The sequence below is a fragment of the Siphateles boraxobius genome, unplaced genomic scaffold (assembly GCF_051911475.1).
Source record: "Siphateles boraxobius isolate OS27281-9 unplaced genomic scaffold, OSU_SipBor_1 11, whole genome shotgun sequence".
In the NCBI taxonomy this organism is placed as follows: domain Eukaryota; kingdom Metazoa; phylum Chordata; class Actinopteri; order Cypriniformes; family Leuciscidae; genus Siphateles; species Siphateles boraxobius.
Window position 1 is genome coordinate 12376527 of NW_027508711.1, and position 10583 is coordinate 12387109.

Below are 10583 nucleotides of genomic sequence, written 5' to 3' on the forward strand. Positions count from 1 at the left end.
ACGATAAATAAAATCCGTGCAAGACGCACTTTCATGAGATCGTGGCGGGCATTAATGAGGAGCAGTGGGTCTGAAATTTTTAGGATGAGCAAGCCAACCTTTGATATGTTGTGTCAACGTTTCTCCACATTCCTCTGGGCCATCCATCTCTTTGCAGATGCGTGTCGGGGTTGCTCTCGTCATTTAACCGCGGAGACGTAGCCTAATGCCTCAGAAAATCCGATCTGCCTGTTTAGGCCTATATGACAGTCGCATTGGCACATATCTGATTTATTTCCACATAAGAACCGATCTCGAAATATCCGAATGCCTGCGTTTTTTTCTTTTTTACACTGTGTAAGAACACATCAAAAAATCGGAAGCAAAAAATCGGAATTGGGTCGATTCTCTGGTGCTCAGGTCGCGATCTCAATAGCCACTTTCACACAGCGCGTTGATCCCGGGAAATTTCTAGAACACCTTCTGTCGGAACGCAAACACGACCCGGGATTGATGCCGGAGTCGTTGGCGGGTTGGGGACCTAGTAACATTGCCCTGTTCAGTCCCGGAACGCGCGCTGTGTGAACAAAAGCCGTAATCAATGGCTTGTCGTAATGATGGCGCTGAAGCCGGGATCGTTCGCCAGCGTGAAACGGTACGTAATGCGCTAGTTTACGATCGAATCAGAGAAAAAAATGCACAAGCATGGTTTCTCGAGAGAGAAATCGCAGCTCATAAGCAATATATAGACGCTGCTGAGATATTACATGTCACATCGATGTCACGTGTCTTTACGGGATTTTTACGGGTTGTGTGTGAACGCACTCTCTGATTCCGAAAAATCACTGGCAGTGTGAATGCACCAAAGTCGAACAAACCCGGGTCAAATCCCAGGTCACTTTATCCGTGTATTTTTTCTGAATCTCTGTGTGAAAAGGGCTAATCACACAGCATGGAGCACGAGGAGTGCAGGCCTACATGAATATCTGGACCACAGCCAATCAGAGGCAAAGACCCACCCCATCTCTGTCTCTGATTGGTTTAGACCACGATTTGATCCAACCATGAGTGGAGTTCCGTCAAAGGAGAACAAGCGCTTCGTTCGTGGAGAGGCAGCGGATGCGAGGAAGTTTGTGCACCGGTGCGACCTAGGAAAAATTTTAGTTGCACCCTTACAAAATTTGGTCGCATATTGGTCGCACTCTAGAGCCCTGTATACATTTATGGTAACACTTTATTTTGATGGTCCCTTTTGAACATTCTGTTGACTATAAGTAACTTTGCAACTATATGTCAACTAACTCTCATTAGAGTATTAGTGGACTATCTGCTGTATATCTGCAAACTCTTTACTGTGATGTTCCTCCAACAGACACTCTACTGACTATAAGTAACTTTGCAACTACATGTCAACTTATTCTAACCCTAACCCTACCAGTCTACTAATACTCTACTAATAATCTAATGAGAGTTAGTAGGCATGAAGGTGCAATGTTACTTATAGACAACAGAATGTGTTAAAGGGACTATCAAAATAAAGGGAAACCACATCTATCTATAATTGACCCTTCGCTAAGCCCCACCCTCCCTAGTTACTGTTGCTACGCCTGACAAGCTTTCGTGCCTGGCACGTCTATTACAGTGTGTATGCAACGGTGTCAGACATTCCCAATGAGATAATTAGTAGTTTTTGGCGAACATGTGAAATATCTGAGAGAGCAAGACAAAGGGGACTGCAGTATGCATTCGAGGAATATATCCACAAAATAATATGCAACCGATTAGAGAATAATTTCATAAAAATTGAAGCTAAAGCCTATAGTCCCAGCACTAGCAGCAGCCGCCTCATACGCTGACCATTCAAATGGGAAACACGAAATGTGAAAATAATCGAATAATTATAAATTAAACAGCTTATCCATAAATCTTGTGGAATAACACTAACACCGGGAGAGTCGCGATCGGATTGGGTTAAAGCTACTCAGTCAGGGGTAGTAGGCCGTCGATTAACAAAATGCTGAAATATATTTTAAAGTATGTCAGTGAGCCTCCCTCTTGTCTTTAATCATCTTATTTTACGTTAAAATATATGCATTATGAACAAAGAACCGTCATTATTTCCAAGCAATAGGTGTTTTTGTCAATCCTGTCGACATTTAGTTGTGAATGGGGTCTCCCACACTACTTGATCCACGCCCATCATTTCTCCCCTTGGCTTTTAGATTTTCGGGAAGGAGAAAAAATCCATTCTCCCGTCCAAACTTTTAGGATACCGGGTATCAGATTTGCACAATCCAAACGCACAACGCTTCGGCATGTTTCCCTCGCTCAAAAGCTTGCCACACCTCTCGCGCCTAGTTATGGTTGCTAAGACACGATTGGCCAGTGGCGGTTTTCGGTTGTGTCTTAGCGAGGGGTAAATTGTCTACCATTCGTTGAATGTTTTCTTTATCAAACAGTTTTTCTAAAATCCATGAGTTGTTTTTAAGAACTGTTCTGTTTAACTGACAGTTGGCAATGCCCAGTGCCTGTTTCCTTTCAAGTTAAATTTGTTTTTTCAAAGTAAGAGCTACCAAAATAAGCCAAATGATACAATATCAGATACAATGTGTTGTCTGTCATGTGGTATTTATATCTATCATTTGTTGACTATTTTGCTTTATCAAACTTTTTTTTATGAAATTAAAATTGATTTTAAAGTACTGTTTTATGCTACTGTTTTAAAGTACTGTTTTATGCAGTTATGCTGGTCAGAGACCTTATTTCTTGTTTTGATAAAGATAAAAAAGGCCTCCTGTGACACATCTGTTTTGTGAAATATGTAAAAATGTGTTACAAATCAAAATTAAAAAATAAAACCTTGTTAGGATAATGTGGTTTAATGAATTGAGAGGTTTTTTTTTTATACAGTTAGCCTACTAATACACGTATATTTCAATAAATGAAACATCCTCTAAATATATATCTGGCCCCTGATTTTATTCAAAACCCTCAGCATGGCCCTTACTGAGTTTGAATTTGACACCCCTGATTTAAAGGGTTACACACTAAAATGGTGCGTTTTTCTGAGCCCCAAAAAGTGACTATTTAAACATGCTGTAAAAAATTATCTGTTGGGTATTTTGAGCTAAAACTTCACATACACACTCTGGGGACATCAGAGACTTATTTTACATCTTGTGAGAAGGGGCATAATAGGACCCCTTTAAAGCTAGGTTAAAGCATAACTTTTGTAAACAAATATTTGTTGAAACTGTCATTATGTCCTGACAGTAGAATATGAGACAGATAATCTGTGAATAAAATCCAGCTCCTCTGGCTCCTCCCTGTGGTCCTATTGCCATTTGCAGAAATACACCGCTCCCGGTCAGAAACAACCAATCAGAGCCAGGAGGAATGTCTTAGCAGTGTCAATCACGCTCGTGTACGCGCTGATCACCCCTCTCTTGCACAGCACGAGCGCGTACCGTCGTTCGTGACTCTCCTGTTCGAACTCGTTCATCCAAATGAACGAATCTTTTTTCAAGTCATTTCGTTCATTCAACGAACGAAATGACTTGAAAAAAGATTTGTTCATTTTTAATGAACCAGTTCGAACAGGATCACGAACGTGCATCACAGAACAGAGCAAGGCAAGCATTTGGGCTTATAAAACTTATAAGCAGTTTTTAATTTATTTTTGAAATGACCGATCGTTTCGCTAGATAAGACCCTTATTCATCGTCTGGTATCGTTTAAAGCCCTTTGAAGCTGCACTGAAAATGTCATTTGGTCCTTGAAACGTTTGTGTCCTATTGAAGTCCATTATATGGAGAAAAAGCCTGGAATGTTTTAATCAAAAACCTTAATTTCTTTTCGACTGAAGAAAGAAAGACCGTCTCAGTTACATATGTAACCCTAGTTCCCTGATAGGGAACGAGACGCTGCGTCAAGCTGTGGGAACGCCTCTGCGTGTGTGCGTCATGAAGCACGTATGGAATCAGTCCAATGGAGAGACGGAACGTCATAGGCGGGTGACGTCATCGACCAGGAAACTATAAAGCACCCCCAAAACACAAGCGCGACAGCTTCTGATAGGCCTGAAGGAAGCGCTAACGGGCATGCTGGGAGTATGGCAAAACGACGCAGCGTCTCGTTCCCTATCAGGGAACTAGGGTTACATTCGTAACCGAGACGTTCCCTTTCAAGGGAACTCGAGCTGCGTCAAGCTGTGGGAACGCCAATACCCACGTCGCCATAGGAGCAAATGACCGTCATGTGGGAACTAGCGCACAGAGGACGAGAGCACCTGCGCCCCAGGAGTGGAACTTAAGTCCAATTCATAGAACTTAACAAATGTATGCGGTGAGGACCACCCAGCTGCATCACATCACTTAGCGATACTCCTGACAACAATGCTTTAGAAGCAGCCATACTCCTAGTTGAGTGGGCTCGTACAGCCAAAGGTGAAGGCTGACCAGCCGACTCATAAGCAAGTGAGATGGCCTCAACCACCCACTTGGTCATTCTCTGTTTAGACGCGGGACACCCTTTCCTGGGTGGTCCAAAGCACACAAATAACTGTTCTGATTTCCTTCACAGGGCAGCTCTGTAGACGTAAGCGTCTAACGCCCTAACCGGGCAGAGAAGGTTAAGTTTCTCCTGATCTGATGACACAAACGGAGGAGGATAGAAAGCCTGCAGCACTGTAGGTCTGACAGCTTTAGTAGGGACCTTAGGGACATAACCTGGTTTAGGGTATAGAAAAGCCTTAACCATACCAGGCGAAAACTCCAGGCACGAGGGTGCAACCGACAGGGCCTGCAAATCTCCGATTCTCTTAAGTGAGGAGATTGCAAGCAGAAAAAGAGTTTTATACGTGAGAAATTTCTCAGAAACTTCCTCAATAGGTTCAAAGGGGGCCAAAGAAAGGCCCTCTAGTACAATGGCCAAATCCCAAGTCGGTACCCTCGTACGAACTGCAGGCCTCAGCCTCAAAGTGCCACGAAGGAAGCGAGTTATAAGTGGGTGTCTCCCAAGAGAAACTCCACTGAAATTAGATTAGAACACTTCCCTCAAATCCTGATGTACTCGTTACATCATAAGAAGAATGGCATCTACGCTAATTTTAGTGTCTTTGTTTATCCCGAGGTTTTCCCGCAGCCTGCCGGATCCAGGCCGTTTCCAGATCTGACGAAGGACTTTCGCCTGGACCTGATGACAATGCAGTGCTGAAGTGCCAACTAGCCTCTCCCTAAGGAGGATCCCTATACCACTCTACAGATAAAGCGTTGTGGAATTTTTCAGTTCGCTTACCTACCCAAAGTGATAAGATAAAATAAAAATTCTGCATCAAATTTATAGACAAGTAGTTTGTTTAGGCATGGTTTAAAAGGAATTACAAACCTGCGCACATATATTCAAACGCACATAACTATAGAATCAATTCTTAATGCGCATGTGAACGCCATCAGCGTCTATCACAGGTTCACGTTTAAAGTCTGTTTAGAGAGAACGGTGTCGTCTTAGCGGCCCCTAATTTAATAACAAATGATCATTTAGACGGAAGTGAATCAATCAAAACTAACTTTAGCTGGAAAAAACATTTTTCAAGAGCCACTATAAAACCAAACCAATCTAGGTTACCTTACATTATATGTTTATTCTGTAAAGCTGCTTTGAAACAAGCTACATTGTTAAAAGCGCTATATAAATGAGGATGACTTGACTTGACTTGAAAGGGACATGGTAAGCAGCTAGTGCCGCCACATACACCTTTAGTGTGGAGGGGGATAACCCTGCAGAGAAACGCTCCTGCAGAAACTCCAGCACTGCACACACTGGGCCGTTAACTGGGTCCTGCCGGTGTTCTGCACACCAAGAAGTGAAAAGTTTCCACTTCAGGGCATATAACTTCCTCGTGGACGGAGCTCTGGAGTGAAGGATGGTCTCAACAACCTCAGTTGAGAGACCAGATTCTATGAGCTGGGCCCCCTCAGAGGCCAAGCCCACAGTTTCCACAACTCTGGGCGGGGGTGAAATATCGTACCGCCCTCCTGAGAGAGTAGATCCCTCCTGATCGGAATCTCCAAGGGAGAGCCGTCCAGAAGAGATATTAGGTCTGCGAACCATACTCGGGCCGACCAGAACGGGGCTACTAGAAGTAGGCTGACCCCGTCCCGGCGAACCCTCTCCAGAACTCCTGGTAGCAGAGCAACCGGGGGAAAAGCATACAGACGTGACCTCGGCCACGGCTGTACCAGAGGGTCCAACCCCAGAGGGGCTGGCTGACTGATGGAGAACCACAGATGACAGTGCGTTGTCTCCTTGGAAGCGAATAGGTCCACCTCGGCGCGACCGAAACTCAACCAAAGGAGCTCCACCACCTCGGGTGGAGCCTCCATTCCCCCGGCCTCGGCCCCTGCCTCAACAGGGAGTCTGCTACCACATTCAAATAACCAGGAAGATACATAGCTCTCAGAGACAGTAACTTCCCCTGGGACCACAGGAGGATCTGACGGGCCAACTTGTAAAGTGGACGCGACCGCAGGCCCCACTGATGATTTATATACGAGACCACCAACATGTTGTCTGACTGAACTAACACATGATGACCTCTGAGGTCTGCTAGGAAGGGTTTCAAAGCTTGGAACACCGCCAACATCTCTAGACAATTTATATGCCATGTTAGATGATGGTCCTGCCACAGACCTTGGGCTGGACGACCACTCATGACCGTCCACCACCCTGTGAGGGAAGCATCCGTCGTTAGCGTTACGCGACGACAAAGAGCCCCCAACACAGGCCCTTTGGATAGGAACCAGGTTTCTTTCCACATGACCAGAGCACGAAGCCAGCGCCGCGTGACTTTGATCGTGCGGAGGGGATTTCCCCTCGGGGAGAATCCCTTGGTCCGGAGCCACCACTGCAGTGGTCTCATGTACAACAGGCCGCAAAGTATAACGTTGGACGCTGCTGCCATCAGACCCAACAGTCTCTGAAACTGTTTTACAGTGAGTAGCTGGCCTAGCTTTACTTGTTTCATAGCTGAAAGAATCGAAGCGATGCGGGTCGGAGAAAGTCGCGCCCACATCAAGATCGAATCCCAAACGACACCCAGAAAAGTGGTCTTCTAAGAAGGAGATAATACACTTTTCGTTGCGTTCAGCCTCAACCCCAACTTTCTCATGTGAGCGAGAACAACATCTCGATGCTGAACCGCCATCTGCTCTGTCTGAGCTAAAATCAACCAATCGCCGATGTAATTGAGGATACGAATGCCCTGAAACCTCAGGGGCGCTAAAGCTGCATCCATGCATTTCTTGAAAGTGCGGGGAGATAAAGCTAGGCCAAATGGAAGAACCTTGTACTGGTACGCCTCGCCCCCGAAGGCGAACCTCAGGAACTTCCTGTGTTGTGGAAGGATGGAAATATGGAAGTACACGTCCTTAAGAACTATCGTGACAAACCAGTCCTCGGATCTGATTTGTGACACGATCTGCTATATAGTGAGCATCTTGAATTTTAGCTTCCCTACCGAGCAATTCAACAGGCGCAGATCTAAAATTGGACCCAACCCCCCATCCTTCTTTGGAACGATGAAATATCGGCTGTAAAAACCTGACTCCAACCTGGGAGGAGGAACCCGTACTATAGCCCCCTTTTGAAGGAGCGCTTTCACCTCTTGTTCCATTACCAGAGCCTGCTCGGGGCCCACCACTGTGGGCAGAACCCCTCTGAATTTTGGTGGACGACACCTGAATTGGATAGTATAACCCTTTTTTACTGTGTGCAGAACCCACTGAGATATTTTTGGAAGGCTTTTCCACTCTGCCAGAAATACTACTAAGGGTACCAGTCTCTCGAGGCTGGCCTCTGGTGTAACTTGAGCAGCAAACACAGCGCCCTGTAACGGTGCACCGGCAGGGAACGACTGGCTTAACTGCTCTGAGACCCTCCTCAGAGGGGGCGAGCGTCCCTCGGGAGAGCGCTCGCTGGGACCGTCTGTGCCCCGGCATGAAGGCGGGGTTGGCAGAACGGGCCCCTGAGGGCACCGAAGAAGAGCGGGCACCGTGTAATGCGGTGAACACCTCTCTCCCACGGCAGGGACCACCCTCATCATTCCTGACACGCCACTGGCGTCAGGACTTCCTCTTTGCCGAAGCCTTCTTAGCCATAATAACTGTCCTCAGATCAGTTTTGCCAGAAGACTTCGGCTGAGAGTGCCGCGTCTGGTCCCACTGTTTGGAAGGGGGAGCGCGAGACGCGACACTCTGCTTCTGTTGCGCCCTATGTGAGGAGCTGACTGACGGCCTGGACTGCTCCCGCCCAGCAGTACCGGGGACATGAATTTTAAGAGGCATACATTTCTGAAACGCTGCCGACTGTTTCTTCTCTTCCTGAAATCTATCTATGACAGTATTTACAGAATCACCAAAAAGACCATGAGGAGAGAGCGGAGCGTCCAAAAGAAAAGCTTTGTCTTTTTCTTTCATACCAGAGAGATTTAACCATAGATGCCTCTCTGCGGCCACCTGGGCTGCCATAGTACGGCCCATTAGCTTGACCGACTCCTTGGTGGCGCGCAGAGATAAATCTGCAGCCTATCGCAGTTCGCGAACTACGTCAGTGCTGACCTCTTGAGTGTCACTCACATCCTTTAATAAGTCAGCCTGGTATGCCTGCAAGATGGACATCGTGTGCAGGCATGCCGAGGCTTGACCGGCCGCCGAATACGCCTTACCCACTAAAGCTGACGTACTTCTAAGAGGCTTAGAGGGTAAAAGTGGTGCTTTAAAAGAAGATGCAGCTTCAGCAAAAAGATGACTAGCAAGCTCGTCTTCTGCTTTGGGCATCGCCCCATAACCATGAGATTTAGCCCCCACAATGTTTGAATAAGTGGAAGTTTGAGGGCTAAAAACACGATAAGAGACCGGCTTTTTCAACGATCTCGAAACCTCTGTGTGGAGATCAGGGAAAAAGGGCAAGCACCAGCGTGGAGGTTGAGAATGGGAAGGCAAAAATCTTTCATCTAATTTAGATTTTCTCTAGACTCCTGCCTAACAGCTGGCCACTCGATGCTTAATTTAGAAACAGCACGAGTGAGCACCTCCATAAGCTCCTCACTTTCGGGAGAGCGAGATGGCGAATCATCGACATCTCCCGCATCCAGCCTAACAACATCCAGATCCTCAGAACTGGATAGTTGCAGTACTGGGGCCTCAGTTCGGGGGGAAGAAACCGCAGAGCGTGCTTCCGAACCCGAGACTGAGGCACTGGATCTAACAGGTAAGGGTAAGTCTCAAGCCCCGCTGTTAGATCCATCTGCGATCCTCACGAATGACGTCGCCGCTCAGCCTCGGCATAAGCGGGACCCGATCCGCGGGGATCGCGAACCGAACCACTCTCCTCAAAGAGTGATCGGCGGGAGCGGAGCGTTCTAAGAGGCAAACGCTCGCAATGCTCACAATCAGCCCCCTCGAGAGCTGACTGGGCATGCTGCACTCCCAAACAAACAACACATAAGCTGTGTTTATCCCCGCTCGTTAAATAGCGCGAGCAGGGAGGAACACACTTCTTAAATTGTTGTTCGCTTGCCATTGTCTCTCAATAATATATATATATATATATATATTTATAGTTTTTTGAAATAGTGAAACTCCTGGTTAGTGACAGACAAAAACACTTGAGACAGATCCACATATAGCGCTTACTGAAGGCAAAGAAGCTGTCACGCTTGTGTTTTGGGGGTGCTTTATAGTTTCCTGGTCGATGACGTCACCCGCCTTTGACGTTCCGTCTCTCCATTGGACTGATTCCATACGTGCTTCATGACGCACACACGCAGAGGCGTTCCCACAGCTTGACGCAGCTCGAGTTCCCTTGAAAGGGAAATGGACATCTTGGATGATATGGGGTGAGTAAATTATCAGCAAAAGTTTTTTTGAAAGTGAACTAATCCTTTAACGTTATCTTACTAGCTATTTATAACTTATTGAAAGAGTGCAACGTTATAAAGTTACATGTATTGAAAAATACATAATGATTTGAGGACCAAATTTGTAGTCAAAGTATGGGAAGGCCATAGTCAATGTAAAGCATATTGTTGATGTTTCGTCCCTATTAGTGAATGTTCCCTAACTGTTTATAATCCGCCATCATCGGTGGTCCTGCTTACTAGCCTGCGCATTCACGGCAGGCTCCGCTGTGGGGGAGGAGCTGTGGAGGGAGGGCTGTAGCGCAGCAGAGAGCAAGGGGGTTGGAACTGTAAGTTGTGCTTGTTCAAATTTTCAGGTTAAGTCAACATTTTCTCAAAACTCCCTACTGCAGCTTTAAGTTAAGCTGGTAATAAGTGTACGGCCATGCATTTCCCCTTTTTGTTTGGTTTATTCCAACCAAAATTTAATAACTGCCCAACGTTGGAGCTTGACGTCAAACAAACATTGGATTTAGACATCAACCCGACTTTCATTTTCAACCAAAATTCAACGTCTGACCGACTTGGAATAAACATATGGCAGGACTTTTACTTTCCCATCCCTGGACTACCCACCTCTGATCACAATGTGAGTCACAGTGAGATAAAAGTGTAACCTTACAGTTGTCACGGTTGGTAGATCTACGGT